This window comes from Alosa alosa, chromosome 16 (assembly GCF_017589495.1).
Source record: "Alosa alosa isolate M-15738 ecotype Scorff River chromosome 16, AALO_Geno_1.1, whole genome shotgun sequence".
NCBI classification, from domain to species: Eukaryota; Metazoa; Chordata; class Actinopteri; order Clupeiformes; family Clupeidae; genus Alosa; species Alosa alosa.
The window spans coordinates 30872775-30885754 of NC_063204.1; the positions used below are offsets into that span (position 1 = coordinate 30872775).

At 43.6% G+C, this 12980-nt stretch overlaps 1 long non-coding RNA gene across 1 annotated transcript; it reads left to right on the plus strand.

The window, feature by feature from the left end:
* Nucleotides 1-2607: 2607 nt before the first annotated feature.
* LOC125309016 lies at nt 2608-7083 on the plus strand. Its single transcript, XR_007196039.1, has 3 exons — nt 2608-2690; nt 6783-6881; nt 7025-7083. It is a non-coding gene; the product is annotated as an uncharacterized LOC125309016 (long non-coding RNA).
* Nucleotides 7084-12980: the final 5897 nt, after the last annotated feature.

The window sequence follows — 12980 nt, forward strand, 5'->3', positions numbered from 1 at the left end:
GCGCCTTGGAAATGGGACCCCCTCCTCAGCCACCCCTCTCCACCCCACAACCAGCACCTCCTACCCCGTCCCATCCACCTCCCCTCTCGTTATTATCTGAGATTTGTCAAAATACATTTCACACTAACAGGTATTTTTCAGCCTTCAAAGCCAGTTCTGATCTGCTTGACAAGCCAAAGCAGCTCAAATTCTGTGAAATCAGCAATGCCAGCAAATCTCCCCTATCCTCTATGTGTCTGTCTCTTTCTCTGTCTTTCTCCCCTTCTCTCTCTCTCTCTCACACACAGACACACACACACACATACCATGTCTGTCAGTCTTTCATTGTTCATACACACTTCTTCCTGTGCTCGGGAGGGCTTCAGCTAAATTAATCAGGGGCCCTTACGTTACCTACCTGAAGTGGTAATTACGCAACACGCTCCTGTTCTTCTTCTTTTGACCCTCCTCTTCCTCCTCCTGCTGCTGATCTTGCATTGCCATCCGCCATCACCCTCTGCAGTCTAACACATACACCACACCCCCGCATCCGATCCCACCCCCTCAGACCCCCACCAGCTGCCCCTATGGGCCCCATCTCTCGGATGGTCGTGCTGTTGCTCAGAGCAGGATGATGCCCGTGTTTACCCACACACACACACACACTCACACCAAGCGCACACACACCTCATACTCCCACTCTCATTTCCCCTTAGCTTTTGCTCACCCTACAGCGTGCCTCTCCATGCATCCCAGCCAGAACACACACACACACACACACACACACACACACACACACACACACACACACACACACACACACACACACACACACACACACACGCACACACCAATGAACCTCAACGAACACACTCAGCGATGTGTTTTTTTCTCGAGTCGTTTACTGTACATCAGCGCTGAACTGAATTTAGCCAGACCTCCCTTTTCGCCAATGGCCACCCCAGCGCTAGACCCCAGTCCTTTCGCTGTCGTAGTCGTTGGACAGCTGGCCCTGCATCCAGGCACTTGTGTAATGATTAAACGCCATGATCTCAAACCTGACCTGACCTGGGTGCAGCACATCCTCCTTCCATGGCTTCCAGGGCAGCTCGACCTACCGGGGAGTGCTAATTAAAATATATTCTTTCCTCTTCACCTCACTCTCTCTCTCTCTCTCTCTCTCTCTCTCTCTCTCTCTCTCTCTCTCTCTCTCTCTCTCTCTCTGTCTGCCTCTCCCAGAGGCTTACTGCAAATCGCATTGGAAAATCTTCTCTTTAAGATATCCCCACAAATGTATTGTCCAGGGGGTGGTGGGAGAGTGGTGGAGAACATTGCTGGTTTATATTTCCCCTGTTTTTCTTCCGTCTCTCAGGCCTCCTGTGTCTATTTCTCTTTCGCCCCGTCTGCTTTATCTTTTTTTAATGGCCGCCATCATTCTGAAAATCCACATTATCTTTAGGCCAAGGTGACGTAGCGCGCGCTGAAGGAAATGGAACGATGGCCTCCTTATTTTATTCAGCTCTATTTACTACATCCTGAGCCAGGGTTAGTATTTCAGGTGGAGAGAGAGAGAGAGAGAGAAGGGAGAGGGGTGGAGGGACTGTGATTCAGGTGGGAGGCCAAGCGAGAGTGAGAGAGGTAGCGAGAGGTAGAGGGGCAGAGCGAGATAAAGCGCGCTTTCAAAACTACGGGAAACTCATTAACATGTATAAGCACGAAGGATCTCACAACTTATAGCGCAGCGGCGGCCTAAGCCCACCCAAGGGCATGTCGGAGCACTCGACAGGACGCGGCTGAGCAAGCTGTTAGCACGTTGGCGGCTTAACAAATAACATCAGCAGCCAGGGCGCTGGTGGAGGTGGAGGGAGGCAGGAGCAGCGTGGTGGTGGTGGTGGTGGCAGCGGCGGTGGTGGCAGCCCAAGTGCCTCTGTGAAATATTTAAAAGCCACTTCCTGACTGGGTGCGTCTGGCTGGCGTTTATGACAGCAAATGACTTCTCTCGCGCATCAGCCCTGTCTGCCGAAATGAACCGTATCGCACAGTTAAACACCCCACACATCACTCACACACACATACACACACACACACACACATACGCAACACCCCCTCCACACACACGCACCCCACACACACTCTCCAAACCACCTTGTGTGCTCTCTTTCCTCCGCTACTGGAGCTTTGATTAGACGTTCAGGCGTAATTTCAGTGTCATCCGTCTCTCTGTGATGATTGTGTTAAGCTTGCATGCATGTTTGCGTGTGTGTGCATCTACGCCTGTGTATTTTGTTGTGTGTGTGTGTACACACGTGTTTGAACGATGAGGGCCGTGTGTCGTGCACTGTCACCACGCTTCCCCCCTGATGAATCGCGAGTAAGGCACTTCCTGCTTTGATTACAAACGACATCCAAGTGTGTGTATGTGCGCGTGTCTCTTTCTGTGTGTTTTCATCTGTGTGCCTGCGTCTGTGTCTGTGTGTGTGAGAGAGTCTGTGTATGTCTCCCCCGATTTTCCAGGGCATGAAACAGAAGAAGCCAATCAACAAGATAAATAGCTGGAGCACCAGTTGGAGAGGGAGCCCGGTACCTCCTCCTCCTCCTCCTCCTCCTCCTCCTCCTCCTCAGCTCCAGCCTCCCGCTCTGCAGCCACGCAAACAGGAGGCGCACTGGAGACTCGTCACCGAGGAGCTAGAGGAGTACACGTTCTCCCTGCAGTGAGTCGCACAACTCATTATCAACTTTATCCTGGCGTGAGGCCCCCTCTCTCTCTGTCTGTGTGTGTGTGTGTGTGTGTGTGTGTGTGTGTGTGTTTCTGTTTGTGTTTCTGTTTGTGTGCATGCATGCAGTGCAGGTGTGTGTACTCTTGTGATAATGCCTCCATCACAAGGCCTGATTTGCATCATATGTTTGTGTGTATGATTTTTTTAAACAAAATCTGAGCTCTCTTTGAGGCTCTGTATGTGTGTGTATGTTGCTATTTATCTATTTTTGTATATTTACATATGTGTACTATTGTGTGGTCTGTTGTGTGCTTGTGTCAGGGTGTTTGTGGCTCTGTGAGTGATAATAACAGGTTTGCATAGAACAATGAAGTGTGAATTGAAGACCTTAGGAAGTATCAGATGAGCATTTATTTGCCAATCACAGTTCACATTTTTCCCTATATGTAAAATGTTTTTACAAATACATATACATGTATTTTAAACATGCTAGACTTTGATTCAGTGTCCTATCTAAAGGTACCAAAGTAAGAACACATAATATACTATTGAGCTGATAATCGCCTTTCCCCTGGTTATGCCCATTGCAGAAGAGGGGTTTGGATGGCTAGTTTTGTCGCTTTTGTCATGGCTGACAGGATTTTATATCAATGAGTGAAAAAACAAATAGCAATGCATAGTGCTTGTTCAACATAATATTCACTATGCACCAAGTACCAACACTATTATATGTGTAACACTATACAAAACATACATGCATAAACATTATACAATATACATACAGCAATACATTATAACATTATATTACTGTTACTAAAGTTACTGACTTAATTTGAATCCAGTAATCTGTTGTATCTAATATATATATATATATATATATATATATATATATATATATATATATATAATATATATATAATATGCATATTAATCTGCATGTTAATCTTCCTTGGTGCTTTAAAAATAAATTGTTGTAACATCCATTACAACTTCCAAAGAAACAAATAGAAAATGTAGAATATTATACATTTTGATATAGAATTAGACGAGCGATATTCAAAGCGATATTCAGTAATTAACAAACATCAGAAAATTGACTCTTAAGTGTTTTGACCTTCTCTTGAGTTTGCATCAAGTTCCCTGCATATCTCATATCAACATCCATACTCATTTTCCCTTTCTCTTGAGGACTGTCAAACCCTGACTCGTGTCTCATATCTACCCATCTCTATAGTATACTTTGGTGTTGAAGACATGTTTTCTTCACACAGTAGGTGTGTTACAACATTCTTTCATGTTGGCTATCGGATGTTTGTGAAAATAGTGTCCAGTGTCCCTTTGTCCCTACTGTCGCTGATAATGTGTCTGTTGCCCTCTGGTCCTGTGTAGACCATCAAACTGAAGGTCCGAATATTGGACGAGTCACTTCCCTCCTCTCCTGTAATTTGAAATATTAGCCCCAGATGATTTAATTCCTACGTCTGTCACTCTATGTATCTCCTTTTTTCCTCCTTCTGTGTCTACCTGTTCTCTCTCTCAGCTTTGCTCTTCCTCACTATCTTTTTCCTGTTCTCTCTCTCTGTGTCTCTTCTTCTGTCCCCTCTCTTTTTTTCTCTTTTTTTCTCTGTCTGTCTCTCTCCCCCTCTCTGTTTCTCTCTCTCTCCCACTCTCCTTCTTTCCCCTGTGTGCATGCTGTAGTCTTCCCCCTTACGTTATGTGACGCTGATTCGCAGAGTTACATTACAGTGATTGAGGGATATTACTGCCATCTAGAGAATCACTAGAGACTGAGCTGGCTCATTGATGAGAGGGCTTTGTTTTTAGTGGTGTGCTGTGCGCAGTGCTGTGCATAGTACATTCACAGAGAACTGAGAGCTCTGTACGAATGCATAACAGATATAAAGTCACATTCACAGCTTGAAGTCAGTGACCAGTGCTCCACCCTTATAGCAAGGATATTATGGTATAGAATACAACTTATAGTTACAGTTCATGGCTAATGATGGTTGGTTGTGAACATGTTTTAAACACGTTCAGACATATTCTGGGTTGGGGTCACATGCACTGTTCAGGGGCGCGTATATGCAACTAGGAAACACACCCCAGTACGATGGCCACGTTGTTTTAGACATAGGCCACACAAACTGACCATTTCTTTACATGTGAGTGATCTTCATACAGTGAGAACTAAAGGTCAGTGGTCCTGTCCTGTGGGCTGTGTTACTAAACGCATAAACATACTGTCCACTTCTTCCTTTATAAATGTTTTTTTTTTTTTCTGGGACAGTTAGAATTGCACCAGTGCATTATGACAGGTTCACATAAGGTCTTCTTATATAGCACACCTCTGGAAGTTTATTCAGCCCAGAAATCCTTAAGCAAACAGAGTGAGTCCTTTTCTTCAAACATTTTTAGTGAATGCAAAAAAAGGAGAAATAACAAACATATTGAAGTCTCACATAATAATTCATAGATAATTAATACACTCCCTCTCAAAAACTAGATTCATAGCAGAAGCTCCCACAGCATATAGTGGTAAACCATGCGTAAAGCAAAGTAAAAGCGATGAAAGGCTCCTGGCGTCATACTTATTTATGAAGAGACATTGAACACTGTCTGCTGCTCACAATACGCAGAACATGAATAGTGTTTGATATTTTGAAGTTTATCTGGATGGGGCAGAGCCTGTGCAATCCTTCCCCCTTTTTTGAGCTTGATTAGGTTCCTTACATTTTATCCCTCCGCAGATTTACAAATCAAAAACTGAACTGTTGGTTGCTAACCTCAAAAGCAGCTTTCCAAAACATGTGCGGCACGTTAATAACCGTAGATCATAAATTACAATTTCAAAGAAAACACAATGCTCCAAAGTGCAAGTATTGACAATAGCGGTCAATTGCGGCAGAAATTGAAAAATACTGTGAAAGTAAAAAAAAAAGAAAAAGAAAACAATCACCAGGAATGATTTGATGAGCTTCTCCCTGACTTTTTGGATCTGTTTGAAGGAGACATGAAAGACATTCTCTGACCTCATACCTCTCATTTGATGTCAGTGAGTGCAGTCCTAGCCACCTTTTTCTGAGCCATGTAAGCAAGAAAAATCAAAGCCTAAAGAAGATTGAGGTCTAATTTGGAGTTTCTCAGTACACAGTACTCTCTCTCTCTCTCTCTCTCTCTCTCTCTCTCTCTCTCTCTCTCTCTCTCTCTCTTTCTGCTTTCTCTCTCACACACACACACACACACACACACACACACAAACAGACTCTCTCTCTGTCTCACACACATACACACACAAACACACACACACACACACATTTATAAATAAAAGTATGTCTCTTTAGTTCATCTGCAGTCGTGTTTGTTGAGTGATTCATTGATGAGAAATCAGTCCTTTTAGTCATCAGGCATACACTGGCCCTTGCATGACATATTACAGAATATTAAAGTCTTCATTACAGAAAAGGGCTTGGCTTTTAATCTGCAGCAATAAAAGTTAAGTTTTAATTTATGCCCATCATTATTTTGTTATAACTTATTATGTGATCCAGTTTGGCTTGACTTAATTAGCTTCTTGATGCTACAGTATCTAACTAAAACATCCAAGCAATCTAAAAATAAACTGAATGAGTGTGTGTGCTTATTAATGCCGTTAAAAACTAAAAAGTAAAAAAAGACTTGTTCATAGACATGTTGTAATATGACTCAAGCAATATGCCATCTACTGTTACATAGTGTTCGTCAGTGCTCCAACCCATCCAGTCTCTCTCTGTATGCTTGCTCATTAATTAGACAACTGTATGTTGCCTATATGTGTGTGAGTCTGTATGTGTGTGTGTGTGTGTGTGTGTGTGTGTGTGTGTGTGTGTGTGTGTGTGTGTGTGTGTGTGCGCGCGCGCATATGTTTCAGCAATGTTACCCAACTAAATAATTTTTCCCCTTTCGTTTTGGGGAAACCTGTTTTAATCAAACTCACTCTCACATAACAATTAGGTCTAATTAGCCCAATTATCAAGACTCTAATTACACTGAAATGTACCCCCTAAATCTCATATCAATTATATCTGTGACTTTTCTTGTTATAAAAAGAAAACGGCAAAGATAAGACAGACTGTGGCAGGCCCCCCTTTTCCTCTGGAGGCCGGCTGATGTTGCCAGAATCTCCACACTCATTTTGCACTTTCAAAAGTGAGAAAAGCTCTTTTCTATTAAGAAACATGCTCCACTTATGGTTTGCCTTTAAAGAGGTTAAGCTAATTTTACATGCCGTTTGTGAATTGGTCTGCGTTTTGTTTTCTTGTTTCTGCTAATGTTTTTTTTTTTCCTCACAGTCTGTATCTATGACAACTGCATTTACTGAAATATGGAAATATCAAGTCTAAGAGAAGTGTTACTGTGCCATCTTCAGTTTCATCATTTATGTTTTTTTTTTTGTTTGTTTCCATGAATAATTAGGACAACCAGAAAATAAAGTTAGCGTGTTCTTTCCTAAGAAGTCTGGTAAGGGTCTTTATAATCATGTAATTAATGAAGACGTATTTAATAACAAATGTCTGCTGTTTGAAAACTTCCACTGTAAACACCTCTTATCTACGGCCCCTGTAAGACGTCAGCAGCCTCTCTAAATGTCCACTTGTATGATGAAAATCATGTCCAGATTTGAAATCGTTTTTAGTCCAGTCTCTAATGAAATCATTCAGAACACAGTGACCTATTTTTTTCTTAAGCACTCATTGTTGGCACCCACTCCTCTTAACCAACTCCTAGATGTCCATGCAATTTACTATATTGTCTCCCTGTGCCTTCAGTTTGGACCAGAATGTCTGTTGGGCAGACAGTCTAACTTTCAAACAATTCAAAGAGCATTCAGAGAACTATAGAAATTTTATAGTCTAAGGCACATCACGCAACAAGTTTTTTGTGGGCTTACTGTGAAATCAAAGATCATTATATACACTACCGGTCAAAAGGTAGGTGTATCACATCATGTCACTACTGTGAAATGTGAGTGAAATCCCACTCCTATGATGTTTTGTCTAATATTTAAATGGAGGAAAAACTCCTCAGAGCGGCTCCCAGGCCCCAAACGTCAGCCCAGTTCACAGCCACGATAAACAAAAACACCTGAAAGGAGAACCGCTGCCCAGGCAGCTCCGTTCCAACCAGACCAGCACTGACTGAACCCGCGCTGTGCTGAGCGGAGCAGACCGCAATCTTACCAGGGGTCAATCAATTCTGATGTAATTCTCAGCATAGCTGTGGTTAAAGGTGCCGCTGGTCACTGGCAAGCTCCTGGGGCCATTTCCTGTGCCGAGAGGCAGGAAGAGAAGTGTGAGCCCGGCCCCTGTGGCCCCCATGGGGACCCCTGAAATATATAGTATATATATATATATATATATATATATACACACAGTATATATTTAAAAAAAATGAAAACAAAAACACCAAACGACTCATGTGCTGGCCTCACCTCTCCTAGGTCACCACGAACATGCCCCCACTTCAAGGAAATGGGAGCTGTCAGCTTCCCTCGACTGTGAGCCTCCTGGCCCCCTTTGCTGCTGTCGGTCGGTTGGCGCGGGTGAGGTGGGCGATGTGATCCGCTCCGGCCCGGCGTGTTAGATGTGCGCGGCGTTCTCTGGATGAGAGCGCTGCCCGCTGCAGTCTAGGGGTCAGGCATGGGGGCAGAGGTTTGTTCTCTCCGCTACTCCTCAGCTGCCCTCATCACAGAGCGCTCTACATGGCCTCTGGTAGTGTCTATCATGTAAAACAAACCAATGTGAAAATGTGGGAAAAAAATGAAATTATACATCACGATGGGGAGCTGTGTAAATGCAAGTTTGATAGATGTTTTTTGTCTCGTGATTTTTATCCCAATTTTATTCAAAAATAAACAGCATTGCTTGCAGCCATAGCAGTGACTGGTAGATGGAGGACTGCTATATTGATTTAATGCAAGGCCAACTCTGTGCGTCTTCCTTTGTCAGTGCCTACGTAAATGAATTAATGGGATTTGGCTGGTAGAATGTTATTCTCAAGCGCAATTTGAACAGTTGTATAGCTGACAGGTTGTAACAAGTGATTTTATGCATGAGTTTTGGGATGGTAGGACTGTCTGTCAAAATACATATTTTAGCACATTAGCGTTTTCGATTTTTCATTTGCACAAGTCGTGTGGTTGTAGTGGTGTTATGCCAAACTGATTACTCTGTAACCTTGCTTGTTGCTGCTTGCCCTTAACTATTGGTATTCCTTCCCAAAGCCTCTAATGTCTTGCCACAATCTCCCCTTTATGCTATTACGTGGCTTATCCCAGCAATAATTTATTTATTTATTTATCTTTTTGCATTGTTTGCCAACGTGAAAAACGCAAGATTTCTCTGTGCAAATCTCTGAACATCTGTCTAAACACGCACGGCTGATTGAATCATATGGCATAGCCTATACACACTTACACTCCTTTTTTGGAAGTGTTATGTTTTTTAAAAAGGCTCTGGCTTAAGCAGAGGTGGTGCAGAGTCCGTTTTTTTTTCTCTTGGTCTCTTACTCCCTTCTTGTTAAGCTGGCATGCTGCTAGCAGGCTGCATCTCATCAGCGATTCCTCCTCCGGGCGATGCGGGATCCCGGCGGACGTTGCCGTATCTGAGTGGCTCTCTGGAGGCACTGGTGGGCTCCGGGGCCCCACAGCGCCTGAGCGAGGCGAGACGAGACGAGACGGCAGCGCTGAGGAGGAGCCTGCCACGGCGTGCGGGGGCCACTGATTGAAGGTTAGAGTCGCTGTTGGTGCTCCCCTGCCCACACAGAGCAGTGGGGATGAGACGGGCAGAGTGACGGGACTTTGACACCACAACACCTCCACCGGGACGCCATGAGTGTGTGGGGGGTGAGAACGTGTGTGTGTGTGAATATGCTTGTATGTGCGTCTGGGGGTGGAGGGTTATGTGTGTTTGTGAAGTTTGCTCATGTGCAAGTATGTGTGTGTGTGTGTGTGTGTGGTTGTTTATCTGTGAGCATATTTACGTGTCTGTGTATGTATGTGTGCATTCATATGTGTGTGCATTCATATGTGTGTGTGTTCTGATATGTATGCAGGTGAGTGTAGTGTGTGTGTGTGTGTCTTGGCACTGACTTTACAGCTGCAGGCGTGCACATTTGAATGGCAGCCTCTACATTGCTGTCATTCATCGTTGCAGTGACAAGACAAGCTCCCATGAATGAAAGCTTTTGGATTCCAGCATTAACCCTAATGGCTGCGCTTTCAGCTTTCTATACATTTCACTCTGGAGGATTTCCTCCAAGCGTTTGTGATTACTTGTTTCCTTTACTTAATCAGCGGGCCATTACACTCCGAAATATCATGCTGCGAAACATTGGATTTGTTCTTAAAGGTCAGATGAACACTTAGGTTATGGAAAAGCAACCTGCTCATAACTGCTGTTTTTCTGGTGGTTTTGTGATTCCCAGGTGCCCTGACAAAAAAATCCCAGTGTTTCCACTGCATTTATTAATCACTACGGGACCTGCCATTTGCATGTTTTAGTCAGTTCTGAGTACACGCAGTCCATAAAACAGCCACATGTTGCACTGATTTAAACAGCTACCTCACGTACACAAAACCCCAGTGCGTTCTCATGAAATCCATCCTTCTACCCCCCGACTCCCACCCCCTTCCAAAAAAAAGTGCGCTGTGGGGGGATTCTACTGGGCTGCACAGCTTAGCACAGCACCTCTTCTCACTCCGTAATCTGCCCATCCAGACCAACATTACGACTCATTGTTTTACGGGGACTCCTACACTTGCTTCACATATAAGAGCTGCGCTGTATTAAAAAATGAGGCAGGCAGCCATTAGTCAAACAAGGGACGCTAATTAAGTGGAACACATTTTTTTCACTACTTTTTGATTAGGTTAGAGCCCCAGCTCCGGCTCCCATCTCCTCTCCTCATCCCCTCTCAGCTGCAAATAATTCTGATAATTTGGCAGCGCAGCATTAGTATTCTAATTATGTGATGTATTCCAATTCGGTCGCTGAGTCACGACGCTATAATTCTCTTTTACTATACCCCAAATACCTACTGCTTTCCCATTTTCTCAATGAAACTCATTTACGTGAATCTCTACTGTGCCAGCATCATGTAAAATGGGCTGCTTGTTAAAAAAAAAGCTAGATGTTAAGGTAATGGCTGGCTTGGAAAAAATGGTGAAAAAAGCTAAATCTGAAGATTTTTAAGGACTCCAAAACATGTTAGCCCATTTCATAAGTGCAAGTGAATGATATCCAATCACTCAATTACTCAAACCTTTAGGGGGTCCCAGCCGGTTATACTTTACACAGCCCCAAGGGGTGTTTTTCGCAAAATATCAGAACCTGGGCATATGATTATCTTTTAATGTGTATTTGGAGAAAGAAGTCAAGTAATTTCTTTAAAATCGTAAGTTTTCAGCACATCCTGTTTTAAGTTTGACCTCCCAGGGTGAGCTGTTGCCCACAGCCAAGCTTTTTACCCCCCTGGCGCAGCAGCTTTCTGTCAGCCAGTGGTAGACCTGTTTCTACAGGTGTTAACTGTTAAAGCTAAGATAATGAACGTAATACGGTCACGTGATATTTCCAGTGTGCACATCACTATCCAAACTCTCATTAGTGCTGTGAACAAAAGGATCATTGGAAAAAAAAAAAAGAAATAGAACACTTTTCACCAGTTGTGTGGACAAAAGCACTTTCATTCAGTGATGGCACTCTGGCTCTGGCTAGTGTTGTCCTTAGTTAATCAACAGTAGGCCAGGGAAGGTCAGGTTTTTCCACAGTGACTCGCTCCAATGGAATGACATGGTTTCCACTAAAGGACCCCACACCACTTGGTTGCACTCCAACCCCCCCCCCCAATTCCACCCCACCTCCTCACTCTCCATCCTTGGTCTGAGACTTGACTCGGTTTTCCCGAAGCCTTCTCCACACACACACACACACACACACACACACATTAGATCTGTGTAGTGCAGCGTACTCCATGCCTTATGCGCCAGTCTTCTTTATTCCTCTCTCTTGCTGTATGCTAATCACAAGCTTTTGTTGTCGCTGCTGAAGCATGAAGTTGCACATGCAGGAGAAATCAACAATCGCAGCTTCTTGGCCCCAAACACATTATCTGTTGTTCTGGGTTTTTTTCCATTCTTTTAATGCGTTTTATTTTTCAGGATTGGTATGTGGAATAATGTCTTTCTGAGGTGCGAGCAGCAGGCTGCATGTAAAAGCAGCAGCATGCGCTCACCCTCTCTCGCAGTGACAACCGTTAGCAAAAAAGGCCGTCAGCTTGTCGAAGAAACAGCTATGGCTTGTCTCACATCAAAGGCCCCAGGTAGAGTTGCTCGTCGAAGGCCTATGAAAGCTGCCTTGAAGTCGAACGTGCTCTTTGGACGGCTTGGCGGGAAAATGTGGCGCAATGAAGAAGGCATACACTGTTATATTGCTAATCCTGCGATTTACCATCAATCATGAAAATCAGAGCGCCGCTTTTTACCCATCAAGTGCTCTCTGACATACCTGTTAAGTGAAACTACACCTCTCCGGAAGAAAGCAGAGGGAGAGAGACACCTCACCTCCACCATGTTACATTACTCGACATGTACAGATAGTTTGTCGAGATTGCTGCTGCCTTTGGATATGTTTGCTGTTAAATCTTACAGTGAAAGCTTCCTTAGGTTTGCATAAAATATTATGTGTTAATTCATGAACAGCATTCCAATCCAGTGCACTGCATAATGTGTATTTAAGCTCCTGTGCAAGACTAAAGCGGAGTCTCAAAGCTTTTTTCCTGTTTCCGTATATGATAAGTTTTGTATACATTGTTACATTGGCTGTTTTTCAAGAAGCATTAGATGTCATCTATGCAGTGCAACTGAAAGGAGTTAAAGCAGTCATACTATTGACTTCATTTATAATTACCCACACAATCCCATAACTCAAGTGAAATCTTTGGAAATTGAAAGCAAAACCAGATCCCTTCATCTCTTGCCAGCTCGAGGTGCTGAACTATAAACATCAAAGCTATTATATCTTCTGCTTGTTTTTATACTTCCATCTTTGCTTGGCTGTTCTATCACATTCTGATTATTGACATATAGAGTCACATGGCTTTTGGAGAAACACAAACATTCCGCCATGCTCTACGAAATGAGGACCTTCCAACCCTACAACCCCCCTTCACTCTTCCTTCTGTTTGGGGTACTGAGATGGAATCTATTCTTTGAGAGCAAAGCTTTGTGGTTTTGGCGCATTTACAAAACAA